General features: G+C 41.3%; 1 protein-coding gene across 8 annotated transcripts in view; it reads left to right on the forward strand.

Moving 5' to 3' along the window:
• Nucleotides 1-16,664, forward strand: part of FHIT (fragile histidine triad diadenosine triphosphatase) — a 1,524,027-nt gene that overhangs the window by 49,691 nt on the left and 1,457,672 nt on the right.

Consider the following 16,664-nt stretch of genomic DNA (forward strand, 5'->3'; position numbering starts at 1 on the left):
GTCTGAGTCGTTGCGACCCCATGGACTGTAGCCTATCATGCTCCTCTGTCCATGGGATTTTCCAGGTAAGAATACTGGAGAGGGTTGCCTTTTCCTTCTCCAGGAGATCTTCCTGACCCAGGGATTGAACCAGGGTCTCCCACATTATAGGCAGATGCTTTACCATCTGAGTTACCAGGGAAGTTTCAAGAAACAAAGCAAACAGCAAAAAAAAAACCCCAAAACAATGAAAGATAGGACCCTTGCTATAAAACCGCAGGACAACTTAATGATTTGAGGGCAGGCTGGACTGAGGGCTTCCTGAGGCAATGGACCAGGAAGTGCTTGACCCTCAAGAGTTAACAGGAGCAGGACAGATAAATGGATAAACATGTTTGCTCCATCTTGAGTCTCAGTGTCTCTATCCTAAAGCACAGTGACTGTCTGGGGAACTGCATAGCCTCTCTTCTCTGCTTCTCCCTGTGTACTGGCTGGTCCCCTGCATAGTCCTATCCACTCTGATTGCCCCTACAGCTCCCTCTGCCCCATTCAAGAGGGTGGTAGAGACTTGCTGGAGTTACAACATCCCAGTTCCTCTTTCCTGGGAGAGTATCTGAATGGTTTGCTGAGGTCAGATGCCCACCTTTGATGGAGTCCCCTCAGTTCTGGGCACAAGGTCACCTGACTGCCTACTTAGTTCTACTTTGTCCTATTCAGTGGGATTAGGAGAGATTTTCCGAGAAGGTGGAATATAGAGCAGGTGAATCGATTAACACTCCTGTTAAATGCTGCTTTTTAGGTTCTCCAATTATAATACCACTGGTAGACTCCTGATGATGTAAATAACTTAGTTACTAGCTGAGTAATATACCTGAGCGCTGATGCCTACTGCAGAGTACTGCATACAGCACATACTTAAGAAGTAGTGGGCTGGTCAAAATTTCATTCAAGTTTTCATGTAATATGGAAAACCTGAGAACTTTTTGGCCAACCCAATAGTTCAGTTCAGTTCAATTCAGTCGCTCAGTCATGTCTGACTCTTTGCAACCCCATGGACCACAGGTGCCAGGCCTCCCTGTTCATCACCAACTCCTGGAGTTTACCCAAACTCAATGTCCATTGAGTCAGTGATGCCACCAAACCATTTCATGCTCTGTCGTCCCCTTCTCCTCCTGCCTTCAATCTTTTCCAGCATCAGGGTCTTTTCAAATGAGTCAGCTCTTCGCATCAGGTGGCCAAAGTATTGGAGTTTCAGCTTCAGCATCATTCCTTCCAATGAACACCCAGGACTGATCTCCTTTAGGATGGACTGGTTGGATCTCCTTGCAGTCCAAGGGACTCTCAAGAGTCTTCAATACCACAGTTCAAAAGAATCAATTCTTCGGCGCTCAGCTTTCTTTATAGTCCAACTCTCACATCCATACATGACCACTGGAAAAACCATAGCCTTGACTAGACGGACCTTTGTTGACAAAGTAATGTCTCTGCTTTTTAATATGCTGTCTACGTTGGTCATAACTTTCTTTACAAGGAGTAAGTGTCTTTTAATCTCATGGCTGCAGTCACCATCTGCAGTGATTTTGGAGCCCAAAAAATAAAGTCTGCCACTGTTTCCACTGTTTCCCCATCTATTTCCCATGAAGTGATGGGACTGGATATCATGATCTTAAGTTTTCTGAATGTTGAGCTTTAAGCCAACATTTTCACTCTCCTCTTTCACTTTCATCAAGAGGCTTTTTAGTTCCTCTTCGCTTTCTGCCATAAGGGTGGGGTTGCCTGCATATCTGAGGTTATTGATATTTCTCCTAGCAATCTCGGTTCCAGCTGGTGCTTCATCCAGTCCAGCATTTATCATGATGTACTCTGCATATAAGTTAAATAAGCAGGGTGACAATAGACAGCCTTGACGTACTCCTTTCCCTATTTGGAACCAGCCTGTTGTTCTATGTCCAGTTCTAACTGTAGCTTCTTGACCTGCATACAGATTTCTCAAGAGGCGGGCCAGGTGGTCTGGTATTCCTATCTCTTGAAGAATTTTCCACAGTTTATTATCATCCACACAGTCAAAGGCTTTGGCGTAGTCAATACAGCAGAAACATATTTTTCTGGAACTCTTGCTTTTTCTATGATCCAGTGGATGTTGGCAATTTGATCTCTGGTTCCTCTGCCTTTTCTAAAACCAGCTTGAACATCTGGAAGTTCATGGTTCACATACTGCTGAAGCCTGGCTTGGAGAATTTTGAGCATTACTGTACTGGCGTGTGAGATGAGTGCAATTGTGTGGTAGTTTGAGCATTCTTTGGCATTGCCTTTCTTTGGGATTGGAATGAAAACTGACCTTTTCCAGTCCTGTGGCCACTGCTGAGTTTTCCAAATGTGCTGGCATATTGAGTGCAGCATTTTCACAGCATCATCTTCCAGGATTTGAAATAGTTCAACTGGAATTCCATCACCTCCACTAGCTTTGTTCGTAGTGATGCTTTCTAAGGCCCACTTGACTTTGCATTCCAGGATGTCTGGCTCTAGGTGAGTGATCACACCATCGTGATTACCTGGGTTGTGAAGATCTTTTTTGTACAGTTCTTCTGTATATTCTTGCCACCTCTTCTTAATATCTTCTGCTTCTGTTAGGTCCATACCATTTCTGTCCTTTTCGAGCCCATCTTTGAATGAAATGTTCCCTTGGTATCTCTAATTTTCTTAAGGAGATCTCTAGTCTTTCCCAGTCTATTGTTTCCCTTCATTTGCACTGATCACTGAGGAAGGCTTTCTTATGTCTCCTTGCTATTCTTTGGAACTCTACATTCACATGGTAACCCGATAGTTAGCAGTAGTGATAATATATATGAGAGCTTTTTCTCAATGGTGTAAGCCAATTATATTATTTTAATGAGAATGCTTCTTTGTTTTCTGAATAAAAAACACTTTTTAGAATGCCAATCTGTATCTTACCCCCCTCCCCAGTTTTATTTAAAAATAATTGACAACAGATAAGTTTAAGGCATAAAGCAGGATGGTTTGATGTACATATATTTTGAAATGATTATCACAATAGGTTCAGTAACACATATCTTCTCAATAAAAAGAAAAAATTCTCCTTGTGATGTGAAATTTAAGATTTACTCTCTTAATTTTCCTGTGTTTTGTACAGCAGTGTTATCTGTGTTCCTCATGTTGTACGTTGTATCTCTAGTACTAACTTATAATTGGAAGTTTGTACCTTTGACCATCATCCTCCAATTCCTCCTCTCCCCTAATCCGTCACCCCTAATAGTCACAAGTCCGGTCCCTATTTCTATGAGTTTTATTTTTTTTAAGATTGCACATATAAGTGAAATCATACAGCATTTTTATTTCTCTCTCTGACTTATTTCATTAGCAATAATGCCTTCAAGGTCTATCCATGGTGTTGCAAATGGTAGGATTTTCTATTTTTTTATGACTGAATAATATTTTGTTGTATAAATATACCATATATCCATGGGTGGGCACTTAAATTGTTACCATGTCTTGGGTATTATAAATAATGCTGGTATGAAAATGAGGGTGAAGATATATTTTCAAGTTAGTATTTTTGTTTCCTTTGGATATATTTCTAAAAGTAATATTCCTGCATCATAGTAGGTCAATTTTAATTTTTTTTCAGGCTTCTTCATACTGTTTTGTATAATGGTTATACCAATTTCAAATCCAACCAATAGTACCCAAGTATACCCTTTTTTTCTACATGCATGTCAGCATGTGTTATTGTTCATCTTTTTGACAATGTCCATTCTAACATGTGTGAGGTGATGTCTTGTGGTTTTAATTTGCATTTTCCTAATGACTAGTAATGGCACCCCACTCCAGTACTCTTGCCTGGAAAATCCCATGGACGGAGGAGCCTGGTAAGCTGCAGTCCATGGGGTCACGAAGAGTCAGACACCTCTGAGCGATTTCACTTTCACTTTTCACTTTCATGCATTAGAGAAGGAAATGGCAACCCACTCCAGTGTTCTTGCCTGGAGAATCCCAGGGACAGGGGAGCCTGGTGGGCTGCCGTCTATGGGGTCGCACAGAGTCGGACACGACTAAAGCAACTTAGCAGCAGCAGCGATGACTAGTAATGCCATACATCTTTTCAAGTACCCATTGGCCTTTTGTATATCTTCTTTGGAGAAATATCTGTTCAGTTCCTTTGCCCATTTTTTAATTGGTTTGTTTGACTTTTTGCAATTGAATTATATGAACTCTTTTATATATTTTGAATATTAAACCTAAGCAGATACATGGTTTGTGAATAGTTTTTCCCATTCAGTAGGTTGTCTTTCCTTTTCTTGATGGTTTCTTTTGCTGTGCAGAAACATTTTTGTTTGATGTATTCTTACTTGCTTATTTTTTATTTTGTTGCTTATATGTTAGGTTTCATATCTAAAAAAATCATTAATACAACCCGTGTCAAGGAGTTTTGTTCTTATGTTTTCTTCTAGCAGTTTCATTATTTCAGGTTTTATATCTAAGTCTTAAGTCCATTTTGAGTTGACTTTTGTGGATTGTATAAGATATGGGTTCAGTTTCATTCTTATACATGTGCATTATCCTGGCAGCATTTATTGAAGAGACTGTCTTTTCCATTGAGTATTTTTGGCTCCCTTGTCAAATATCAATATTAGTTTTCCATATATGCTTGGATTTATTTCTGGGCTCTCAATTCTTCTCCATTGGTCTACTTTTATGGCCAATACCATAAAAACAACTGTTTTAATAACTTTAGCTATATAGTATAGCTTGAAATCAGGAAGAAATTTGCTGTGTGGCAGCAATTATTTACATAGCGTTTACATTGTATTAGGTATTTTACATAATCTAGAATTGATTTAAAGTATCAATACATGGGAAGATGTGTGTAGGTAATATGCAAATACTATGCCATTTTATTAACCCATTTTACAATGGGTTATTTTTATTTATGCCAAAGAATTGATGCTTTTGGACTGTGATGTTGGAGAAGATTCTTGAGAGTTCCTTGTACTGCAAGGAGATCCAACCAGTCCATCCTGAAGGAAATCAGTCTTGAATATTCATTGGAAGGACTGATGTTGAAGCTGAAACTCCAATACTTTGGCTACCTGATGTGAAGAACTGACTCATTTGAAAAGACCCTGATGCTGGGAAAGATTGAAGGCAGGGGGATAAGGGGACGACAGAGGATGAGATGGTTGGATGGCATCACTGACTCATGGACATGAGTTTGGGTAAACTCTGGGAGTTGGTGATGGATGGGGAGGCCTGGCATGCTGCAGTCCATGGGGTCGCAAAGAGAGTTGGACACGACTGAGCGACTGAACTGAAGCCATTTTATATAAGGAACTTCAGTGTCCTTGGATTTTAATATCCTTGCAAGTGTCCTGATCACAATTCCTTGTGGATACTGAGGGACAGCTGTATAACTATCTCTGTTTTGTTTTGCTTTTTTATAGTTACCAGTTTCTTGAAATGTTTTTTCTGTTTTTTTTCCCCCCACTCTTAGTCTATGCATGTTTTAAAGGCTAAAGTGAGCCTCTTGAAAACATCATATTGTTAGATCTTGTTTTTTTATCCATTCAGCCATTCTGTGTCTTTTAACTGGAGAATTTAATTCACTTATGTTTAAAGTAATTGTTGATAAGTAAGGACCTATTTGCCTGGGGTAACAGGCAAATTAGGCCTTGGAATACGGAATGAAGCAGGGCAAAGGCTAATAGAGTTTTGCCAAGAGAATGCACTGGTCATAGCAAAGACCCTCTTCCAACAACACAAGAGAAAACTCTACACATGGACATCACCAAATGGTCAACACCGAAATCAGACTGATTATATTCTTTGTAGCCAAAGATGGAGAAGCTCTATACAGTCAACAAAAACAAGACCAGGAGCTGACTGTGGCTCAGATCGTGAACTCCTTCTTGCCAAATTCAGACTTAAATTGAAGAAAGTAGGGAAAATCACTAGACCATTCAGGTATGACCTAAATCAAATTGTTATGATTATACAGTGGAAGTAGAAGATTTAAGGGCCTAGATCTGATAGACAGAGTGCCTGATGAACTATGGATGGAGGTTCGTGACATTGTACAGGAGACAGGGATCAAGACCATCTCCATGGAAAAGAAATGCAAAAAAGCAAAATGGCTGTCTGAGGAGGCCTTACAAATAGCTGTGAAAAGAAGAGAAGCGAAAAGCAAAGGAGGAAAGGAAAGATACAAGCATCTGAATGCAGAGTTCCAAAGAATAGCAAGGAGACATAAGAAAGCCTTCCTCAGTGATCAATGCAAAGAAATAGAGGAAAACAACAGAATGGGAAAGACTAGAGATCTCTTCAAGAAAATTAGAGATACCAAGGGAACATTTCATTCAAGGATGAGCTCAATAAAGGACAGAAATGGTATGGACCTAACAGAAGCAGAAGATATTAAGAAGAGGTGGCAGGAATACACAGAACTGTACAAAAAAGATCTTCATGACCCAGATAATCATGATGGTGTGATCACTCACCTAGAGCCAGACATCTTGGAATGTGAAGTCAGGTGGGCCTTAGAAAGCATCACTATGAACAAAGCTAGTGGAGGTGATGGAATTCCAGTTGAGCTATTTCAAATCCTGGAAGACGATGCTGTGAAAGTGCTGCACTCAATATGCCAGCACATTTGGAAAACTCATCAGTGGCCACAGGACTGGAAAAGGTCAGTTTTCATTCCAATCCCAAAGAAAGGCAATGCCAAAGAATGCTCAAACTACCACACAGTTGCACTTATCTCACACTCTAGTAAAATAATGCTCAAAATTCTCCAAGCCAGGCTTTAGCAGTATGTGAACCATGAACTTCCAGATGTTCAAGCTGGTTTTAGAAAAGGCAGAGGAACCAGAGATCAAATTACCAACATCCACTGGATCATAGAAAAAGCAAGAGAGTTCCAGAAAATCATCTATTTCTGCTTTATTGACTATGCCAAAGCCTTTGACTGTGTGGATCACAATAAACTGTGGAGAATTCTTCAAGAGATAGGAATACCAGACCACCTGACCTGCCTCTTGAGAAATCTGTATGCAGGTCAGGAAACAATAGTTAGAACTGGACATGGAACAACAGACTGGTTCCAAATAGGGAAAAGGAGTACGTCAAGGCTGTCTATTGTCACCCTGCTTATTTAATTTATATGCAGAGTACATCATGAGAAACGTGGGGCTCGAAGAAGCGCAAGCTGGAATCAGGATTGCCAGGAGAAATATCAATAACCTCAGATATGCAGATGACACCCACCCTTATGGCAGAAAGCGAAGAGGAACTAAAAAGCCTGTTGATGAAAGTGAAAGAGGAGAGTGAAAAAGTTGGCTTAAAGCTCAACAGTCAGAAAACTAAGATCATGGCATCTGGTCCCATCAGTTCATGGGAAATAGATGGGTAAACAGTAACAGACTTTACTTTTTTGGGCTCCCAAATCACTGCAGATGGTGATTGCAGCCATGAGATTAAAAGATGCTACTCCTTGGAAGGAAAGTTATGACCAACCTAGATAGCATATTGAAAAGTGGAGACATTACTTTGCCAACAAAGGGCCATCTAGTTAAGGCTATGGTTTTTTCAGTGGTCATGTATGGATGTGAGAGTTGGACTGTGAAGAAAGCTGAGCACTGAAGAATTGATGCTTTTGAACTGTGGTGTTGGAGAAGACTCTTTAGAGTCCCTTGGACTGTAAGGAGATCTAACCAGTCCATTCTAAAGGAAATCTGTCCTGGGTTTTCATTGGAAGGACTGATGCTAAAGCTGAAACTCCAATACTTTGGCCACCTCATGTGAAGAGTTGACTCATTAGAAAAGACCCTGATGCTGAGAGAGATTGAGGGCAGGAGGAGAAGGGGACGACAGAGGATGAGATGGCTGGATGGCATCACTGACTCGATGGACATGAGTTTGTGTGAACTCCGGGAGTTGGTGATGGACAGGGAGGCCTGGCATGCTGCGATTCATGGGGTCGCAAAGAGTTGGATACGACTGCGTGACTGAATTGAAGGCCCTATTGCCATTTTGTTCATTGTTTTCTGGTTGGTTTGTAGATTCATTTTTCCTTGTTTCTTATTCTGATTTTTTTTTAATCTTTAATGTCTTTTGATATCAGCATGTTTTAAGTTCTTTATTGTGTTCCTTTTTGTGATTATTATAGGATTTTCCCTTGTGACTTCCTTGAGGCTTAGATAAAATATCTTAAACTTATAGCACCCTATTTTAAACTGATAACATTTTAACCTGAGTAGAATTCATAAACTTTACACTTTTACTTCTCTTCCCCTTCACATTTTATATACTAACTAATAACAGCATATTATGCTTTTGGTTATTTTTACTGCCTTAAAGAAAAACTTTTAAATTAAGGTTTTTAAATGAATTATGCACCACTATCACTTACAGAATCTGTGACTGTATACTTATCATCACCAGTGAGATTCATACTACCTTTTTTTGTTTTTATGATATTAATTAGCATTCTTTTACTTGCACTCAATGAATTCCATTTAGCATTTCTTGTAAGGCAGGTTTAGTGGTAATGGACTTTTATTTGTTAGGAAGTGTTTATCTCTCCTTTGTGAAGGACAGCTTCACTGGACATAGAATTCCTGGTTGACAATTATTTTCTTTCAATATTTTGATTTTGTGATCCCATTTTTTTTGTTGTCTAAAAATTTCTGTTGATAAATCTGCCCATAATCTTTTGAAAGTTCCTTTGTATGTAACTTCTCTCTTTTATCTTGCTATTTTTAAATTATTCTGTGGTGTTATATTTATTTGGTTTTCTTGATCCTTAATTCTTTATGTCAGTATCTGCTTATTTGAGTAATCAGACTCCTTTTCTGGACTTTACAGGCTTGCTTTGGCACAGACGGTTTTTCACCAGTCAGCTCCATTTGGGTTTCTGAGTATGTCTGCAAGTGATGTCCTTGGGCAGTTGGGACCTACTGTTATGATCTGTTTTGGGGCAGGGCAACTGTTTGACCTCTGAGGATGGGAATGGGGATGAGCTGAGAACAACTGGTTGAGAACAGTTGGATAGGACTGCTGGCTTAGTTTCTTACCTAAGTGAGGCTATCTGCTTGTCTCCACTGTTGCCTGGATTCACTGGTCAGGCTTACTAGATTGATGGTTGGCACAACTATTGAATAGATGTGCCCTAATTTACAAGGCTGTGAATTAGCTTCCTTGCTCTGGAGGGTAGCAGGATAGGACCCAGTGCCTATACAGCTCATTGTTTGGGGATCTGAATCAGTCCAGAGTGTGAAATATAGCCTTGGTCAGATTAAGCACCCAGTTTTGCTCTGCAGATGGAGGGGTGCCGTGGGCTGTGCTAACACCAGTATTCGTGGGGCTATTGAATGGGCTCTGCATCTTCCTGTGTGCTCTGGGTAGATTCCCTGATTGGAGAGGCTAATGGCCATGTTCAGCAAGGAGCAGAGCTATGAATCAGAGTTCCTGCCTGGGTGCAGTGGGGGAAGCATCTCTAAAGCTGCTAGAGCTCTTTGTTATGTTAATTCGAGCTAACTTGCACCCCAAGTTCTCTGACTGAACAGGGCCACTGGCTTTGCTCTGCAAACTATTGGCTCTACCGACCTCTTGGCTCAAGTGCTACTGGGCTACATAACTTCCAAGAGTTACCTCTAGCTCTTCTGATCAGATGTAGCAGAATACCATGTTCCAAAGTGGCCAAAATCCCTTGCCTGGTTTGAAGCAGGAGGGGATCATTCCAGGCTTCTCTCAGTTTCCTAAACCAGCTCTTTGGCTGGAAGGGGCAGTGAGCTACCTGTAACCTTGGCTGTGAGTTAACCCTCCTGCTTGTCCATAGCATGGTAATTCTTTGTGCCTGGTACTAGCTGTTTCTGAGGTCAGTCATCTCTGCTTGCATGCCTCTTGGCTTGAGCACAGCTGGGCTGCTCAGCTTGCAGTTTTCTCCAGACCTTCTGGTCAGATGAGACCAGAAGATGCTCTCCACAGTGGATGGGGCTGTGATTCAGTTCTTTGTCTGGGTGTGGGCAAACTGGGCTTTAGGGCTAGTAGAATTCCTCATTTGAAGATCAACAGATCTGTACTCTGTGGGAGTTCCCTGATCAGGGTGTGCTCTCTGCTTGGTTCTGCACATGGGCAGAGCCTCTGGATTTACTACTTGGGCATTGCAGGTATGAACTCGGTCTGCCAAGATCTCTGTGCTGGTTGTTACAAGCCCCTCTTCCACCTCTATCACAGTCAGGTTCCCACTGACTGAGCCCCGAAGATTCCCCTGCAGTCTCCATGGTGTGAGGTTGAGTAGGAGCTCTTGTAAAGTGATCCACAATGCTTAGGATGCTGGTTGTACCCACTGTGTTCACCTTCCTACTGGAGGAACTGGAAACTCAGGGGAGACCTCTCCATGTGATGCTCTGCTGGCCTAGGGGAGGGGCAATGTGGTCAACGTGTAGCTACTTCTCTTACCTTCTAATGCAATCTCTGTTGGTCTCTGTGGTACATGGAGTATGCTTCAGCCTCATCCCCGTCAAGTTCTAGGATTCTCTGAGTGGTGTCTTATTCTTGAATAGTTGTTAGTTGTTCTTTTTAAAATGTTTTATTGGAGGATAATTGCTTTGCAGTGTTGTGTTGGTTTCTGCCATGCAACAACATGAATGCGTACACAGGTCCATCCCCTCTTATGCCTCCCTCCCACCTCCACCCTGTCCCACCCTCTGCTTTACCAGCAAAGCAATGTCATGAACAACCTATGTTGCCATCTTGGTGATGTCACCCTCACTAGTCTATTAATATGTCTTTAAATCACTTTATAGTTACTTTATTCATATTATAAAGTAATACATTTACATTTTAGAATATTTGGGAAAACATATCAGCAAAACAGAAGAAAATAGAAACTTCTTATAACCCTTCTGCTTGGAGGTGGACACCTGTGGTATTTGTGAATATTTCTTTCCAATCAGTTCTCCATGTAGATACATCTTTTAGAAAAACCATACATACTGCTTTTTCCACTTAATATTGTATTGTGAACGATAAAAATTTTTCTACCACATTCATCCTTAAGGACTGCACTGTATTCCCGCATGTTGATAGAGCATATAGAAGTGGATGTACAGGGCTTCTCTGGTGGCTCAGTGGTAAAGAATCCACCTGCCAATGCAGGAGACACCAGTTCATTCCCAGATCTGGGAAGATCCCACATGGTGCAAAGCAACTAAGCCTGTGCACCACAACTATTGAGCCTGTGCTCCAGGGCCCAGGAACCTCAACTACTGAGCCTGCAGCCCTAGAGCCTCTGCTCTGAAAAAAGAGAAGGCACGTCAATGAGAAGCCATGCACTGCATCTGGAACGTAGCTCCTGCTCGGTGCAACTAGAGAAAAGCCCAAGCAGCAACGAAGTCCCAGCCCAGCCAAAATAAATAAATAAATACATTGTTTTTAAAGAAGAAGTGGATATACAGATTTGGAAAGCCCATCTGCTGCTGGATGCAGTCTTTAGGCTGGGCTGGATTGGAATGCCAACCCCAAGGTTGTGTAGCAGGGCAGATACTGCAAGGTGATTGTTGAAGTTGATCAGAAATTAAGTTTGTGTGATAATGATCACTCCTTTTCCCCAGGCCACCACTTTGCTGAGGATGATTTGCGTGAAGCTCATTTGCTGTTTTGCAGGGAAGAGAGCTCAGCTTGAGCATCCTTTTTAAGGAAAATAATCAGCATTCCCCCTCAGGGTTCCAGGAAGCTTCTCTGCCATTCAGGTCAGGGCAGCCCCTGCAGACTGGAACTTGCTCCTCCTGATAAAGCAAATGCAAGCATGCCAAATTACTTTGCTCCAGCTTAGCCCTACTCCAGAATGAATCCACAAATGCTACAGAAGGATAGCTTGTGAACATGTGCAACACAGAACTCTGAAAGCGTCCTGCCTACTTAATCCTTTTCCTACTTCAGGGAAAGAAAAAAGTCTGTGTATACTTGAACCGAGAATTGAGGGATCACAAAAATGAAGATTGGATGCCGTGCTTGAAATCACCAGTTGTGTTTTCTCATTTCCCCTTGAGCCACGGGTTGATTTTTCAGTACAGCTGCGTCAGTGGGGAAATGTGCCTCTCTTTCTAGAGTTCTTAGATTCACTCCTAAGTACGTGACTCTGTCTAAATGCCTTTTGAGGAAATGCAAGTTCCCCTTAAAGGCACAGAGTGTTCGTTATGGTGGATTCTGAGGACTAGAGGTCATCTCTTCAGGTCATTATTCCCTCCCCAATACATCCCTCCCCCCACCCCCACACACAAAGACTCTTGATTCAGATGATCACAGATGGTGAAGGGCACTTCTCTCCTTTGTGTTCTTGGAAAGAATCTTCCAGACAGGTATCTGCAGTTGCCATAGGTGTGCATTAGCTCAGAGGTTCAAGAATGTGCCCTGGCACTTAGATTGCATATTGATCTTTCTGGTTTGAGATGATTCCCCTGCAAAACAGTTCATGTATATTTCCATGCCAATACTTGCTTGCAGACACCCACGGAAGCTGTTCTGGCAAGCTGTCTAACCGTGAAGCACCTTAGATTTTTGATCCCACTATGCTAGCTGTGGGTGTCCGCACCTGGGAGCTCTGGAGGTCTTTAGCAGGTCGCTTCAGTCTCTCTCCATCTCCAAGAAGTGAATGTGATTCTCCTGCCTGTGTCTTATTTAATGTGTGTCTGTATCTTCCAGCTGTCTTGGACTGGGGTTCTTCAGGGCCATTCGGTTTGACACCAAAGGCACTACTTGTGTATAGTCAGTCATAATGAATAACTGTAAACGTGGTAAGATGCCTACCCAATGGGGGTGTTAGCCGAGAGGTGTGTGAATCTGCTTGGAGGGGCAACAGCTGAAATGTCAGAGTAGTTTACCATCTCCTGGGTAGAGGCATTGGGAGAGTGTTTTTTGTCTGAAAAATACTACAGGCGTTAGATCCTAAACCTCCCCTTCTGTGGCTGCAGTTGCTCATGCCTCTGATTTTAAATGAGGGAAATTCTATGAGTATTAGACGGGTAGGAGATTCAGAGCAAGAAAGAGCTAAAAAATGCAGGGGCCTTCAAAATGGGAATAAATTGTGGTCATCATCAACCCAGGACATATTGGTTAAGAGGCATTCATGGGGACTTCTTTGGAGGTCCAGTGGCTAAGATGCCGTGCTTCCAACAGGGGTCCAGGTTCAGTCCCTGGGTCAGGGAACTAGATCCCACATGCTGCAACTCAGAGTTTGCATGCCACAACTAAGGCCCAAAGCAGCCAAACAGATAAATAATTTGTAAGACAGGTGTATTCATGAAGAACTCTTGGCATATGATTTGGTGCCCATCATACCAATAAGATTGCTACCCTGTTTCATTCTCCATATAAACATTAAAAACACTGATGCTGGCAAACAGGGAAGATATTAATGCTAGGACAGTAAATGAAAGCATATGGGTATTACATTGTAACAACATGGAATCATCACACCATTGATATTGATATTTACATTGATATTTATCATGGTATTGTGATATAGTCCGAAAATGTAGTCAGCATATTTAAGCTTACAATATACTCCAGGCAATGTGGAGGTCACTTTCTTGAATTCTCTTATTTAATCTTTACTGCAATTCATGGGGCAGATACTATTCTTCAGAATTTAATGGATGAAGAAGGAATGGAAGATCAGAGAAGTTAAGTAACTTGACCAAAACTGTACAACTTGTGAAAAGGAGGCACTTTATTTAAAAAAAAAAAAAAATTATTTTTTACTTTTTGGCCACACTGTGCAGCAGGTGGGATCTTAGTTCCTCAAAAAGGGATCGAGCCTATGTCCCCTGCAGTGTAAACTGGAAGTCCTAACCACTGGACCATCAGGAAGTCCCAAAAGGACTTTAAAAGAGAGAAACTGCAGTATATCTTTGTCCAGTTAGGGTAAGGGAAGAAGAACTTGTCTTTTTTCTGAAAAGGCATACTGATGGATTTCATGCTCTTTTCCTGGTAACTTTGGACAAAGCTGAGATAATTTGGTGACAGGTCTTAGGCAGTGTTCTTTTCTGCAAAGCTGGTCTATAGTCATGCATTCTTTTATTCACTCATTATGATTGATTCATTCAGATTCATGCCCTTTATTTTTCTGTAGATGGACATCTACTTTAATGAGAGTTAGGTGTTAAAAGTAACAGAAAAATAATCAGAGAATTGAGAATTTGATTGGAGAGGAGGCTATCCAGGCAGAGCAAGAATATACGGCCCTTTGTGGTGAATGTGGCAAGAAGCAGCAGAATTCAGGAGCTTGCTCTTGGAGTTATTGGGGTGACCTCTAGCTAATGTGTCTTCTCCTATTGGGAACCCCTGTTAGTATTCCAGAAATTTGGTTTTAGCACAGGGATGGGCATTTGTTCTGCATTGTCAGCCACAATGAAGAAACCTATTAACAGCATGCGATTTCTTTGTGATGGGTGATTTGAGAGCTCAGACTTGTATGTCTAAAAGAGATGGTGCATAGAAGTGGAGGAAGGACCTTCATATCAAATACTACAGCAGACTTCCTTTATGACACATTCAGGGACAGCCCCAGAAATAAATACTTAAGGAATGGGAAACAGCCTGCTCGTTTGTCCCTTTACTTCTCATAGCTTGTGGCATTCACCCCACTCTTCCCCAATCAGCCAACCTTCACCCATTCTCCTTTGAATTCTCAGCGCCCTTCCTACCTGTTTTTGGTGGTCTGTCTTCTGTTAATCAGAAGCAAGATAGAGGGGTGTTGACAACACTGATATCACTCGTTTACTCTTTAGTGTGAATTTAGACCAATTTATTACAGTATTTCATGTGATACATGAGATGATTTTACATAGTATGTGAGTGGACACATTTTTGATTAGTTGCATTACTTTTTCTTAGATTTTCTTCCATTTATGGCAAGTGATATTGACTAAACACAAGTGATGCTGGATGTTTACAGTGGCGATATGAAGCTATCTTTCAAAAAAATGAGCTTGGCAAAATCAAATTGATTAAAAGAAAAATATTGTATTAATGACAGAATATTGGTTCACAGGTCATGTAAGCATCACAAAAGGAGTATGTGAATGACTGAAGTTTTAGAACAGGTTCCCTGGCTGTATTTGCATTTCAGACTTTAACTCATAGGAAGAGAGCTGCATTGATCAGGGTGGAGAGAACACCCCTGAAGTCTCACTTCTAGGTGGCCACTTGGTTCATGCTGCTACTAAGTCACTTCAGTCGTGTCCGACTCTGTGCGACCCCCACAGTCGGCAGCCCACCAGGCTCCCCCGTCCCTGGGATTCTCCAGGCAAGAACAGTGGAGTGGGTTGCCATTTCCTTCTCCAATGCATGAAAGTGAAAAGTGAAAGTGAAGTCGCTCAGTTGTGTCCGACCCTCAGCGACCCCGTGGACTGCAGCCTTCCAGGCTCCTCCGTCCATGGGATTATCCAGACAAGTGTGCTGGAGTGGGGTGCCACTGCCTTCTCCATGCTTCATACTACAGGATTATAATTCACCTGTGTTACAAATCACTTGTGTCACTGCAGGCTTTTCTCTTAATGATTACATTTCAGAGAAAGTGATTCCTTCTCTGTGGCATTCATTTTGGTGTAGCTATGAGGCTTGTAGTCACAAGGATTCTTCATTAAATGCTCATGTGTGCATGGACCAATGCTGGTTTGAGTATACAAAATAGACATGGTATCTAAAGTAGCAGAATGAATAGTAGAAACCATCTAACCATAAAATTATAGAATAGAAATAGCATGTTTATTTCACATACCCAAAGTAGTACCTGAGTTTATTCCTGAACTTTTTTTCTGAATGACAGGAAAAATTGCCCAAACAGAGATTTTTCTCTGAAATAACAACTAAGCCATGATAGAGAACAAATGACTTAATTTGTAATGGACCCAATATGGTGGGATTCAGGGGCTTGCTAGCATTAGACTACTTGGTAGGGTTTTTGGTGTTTGAGTGGGTCTGTCTTAAGGCAGAGCTGAGAGTGGGGAACTCGGGAATAAGAGCAACCTTAAATGGTGGAATTATCATGAAAAAGTCCACAGACAATAAATGCTGGAGATGGTGTGGAGAAAAGGGAACCCCTTACACTGTTGGTGGAAAAGTAAATTAGTGCAGCCACTATGGAGAACAGTATAGAGGTTCCTTAGAATACTAAAAATAGAGTTACCATATGATCCAACAATTCCACTCCTGGGCATATATCCAGAAAAGACCAAAACTCTAATTCAAAAAAATACATGCACCCCCGTATTCATAAGCAGCACTATTTATATTAGCGAAAATATGGCTAAGTTGCTTCACTTAGTATGATAATCTCTAGGTTCATCCATCTTGCTGCAAATGGCATTTATTTAATTCTTTTTGATGGCTGAGTAATGTGTGTGTGTGTGTGTGTGTGTGTGTGTGAGGTAACCTAAATGTACATCGACAGATAAATGGATAAGAAGACATGGTATGTGTCACACACACACACACACACACACACATATATACACACAGTGAAATATTACTTGGCCATCAAAAAGAATGAAATAATGCCATTTACAGCAGCATGGATGGACCTAGAGATGATCATACTAAGTGAAGCAGCTTAGAGAAAGACAAATATCATATGATATCACTTATATGTGGAATCTTAAAAAATGATA

This window comes from Bos taurus, chromosome 22 (assembly GCF_002263795.3).
Source record: "Bos taurus isolate L1 Dominette 01449 registration number 42190680 breed Hereford chromosome 22, ARS-UCD2.0, whole genome shotgun sequence".
Classification (NCBI taxonomy): domain Eukaryota; kingdom Metazoa; phylum Chordata; class Mammalia; order Artiodactyla; family Bovidae; genus Bos; species Bos taurus.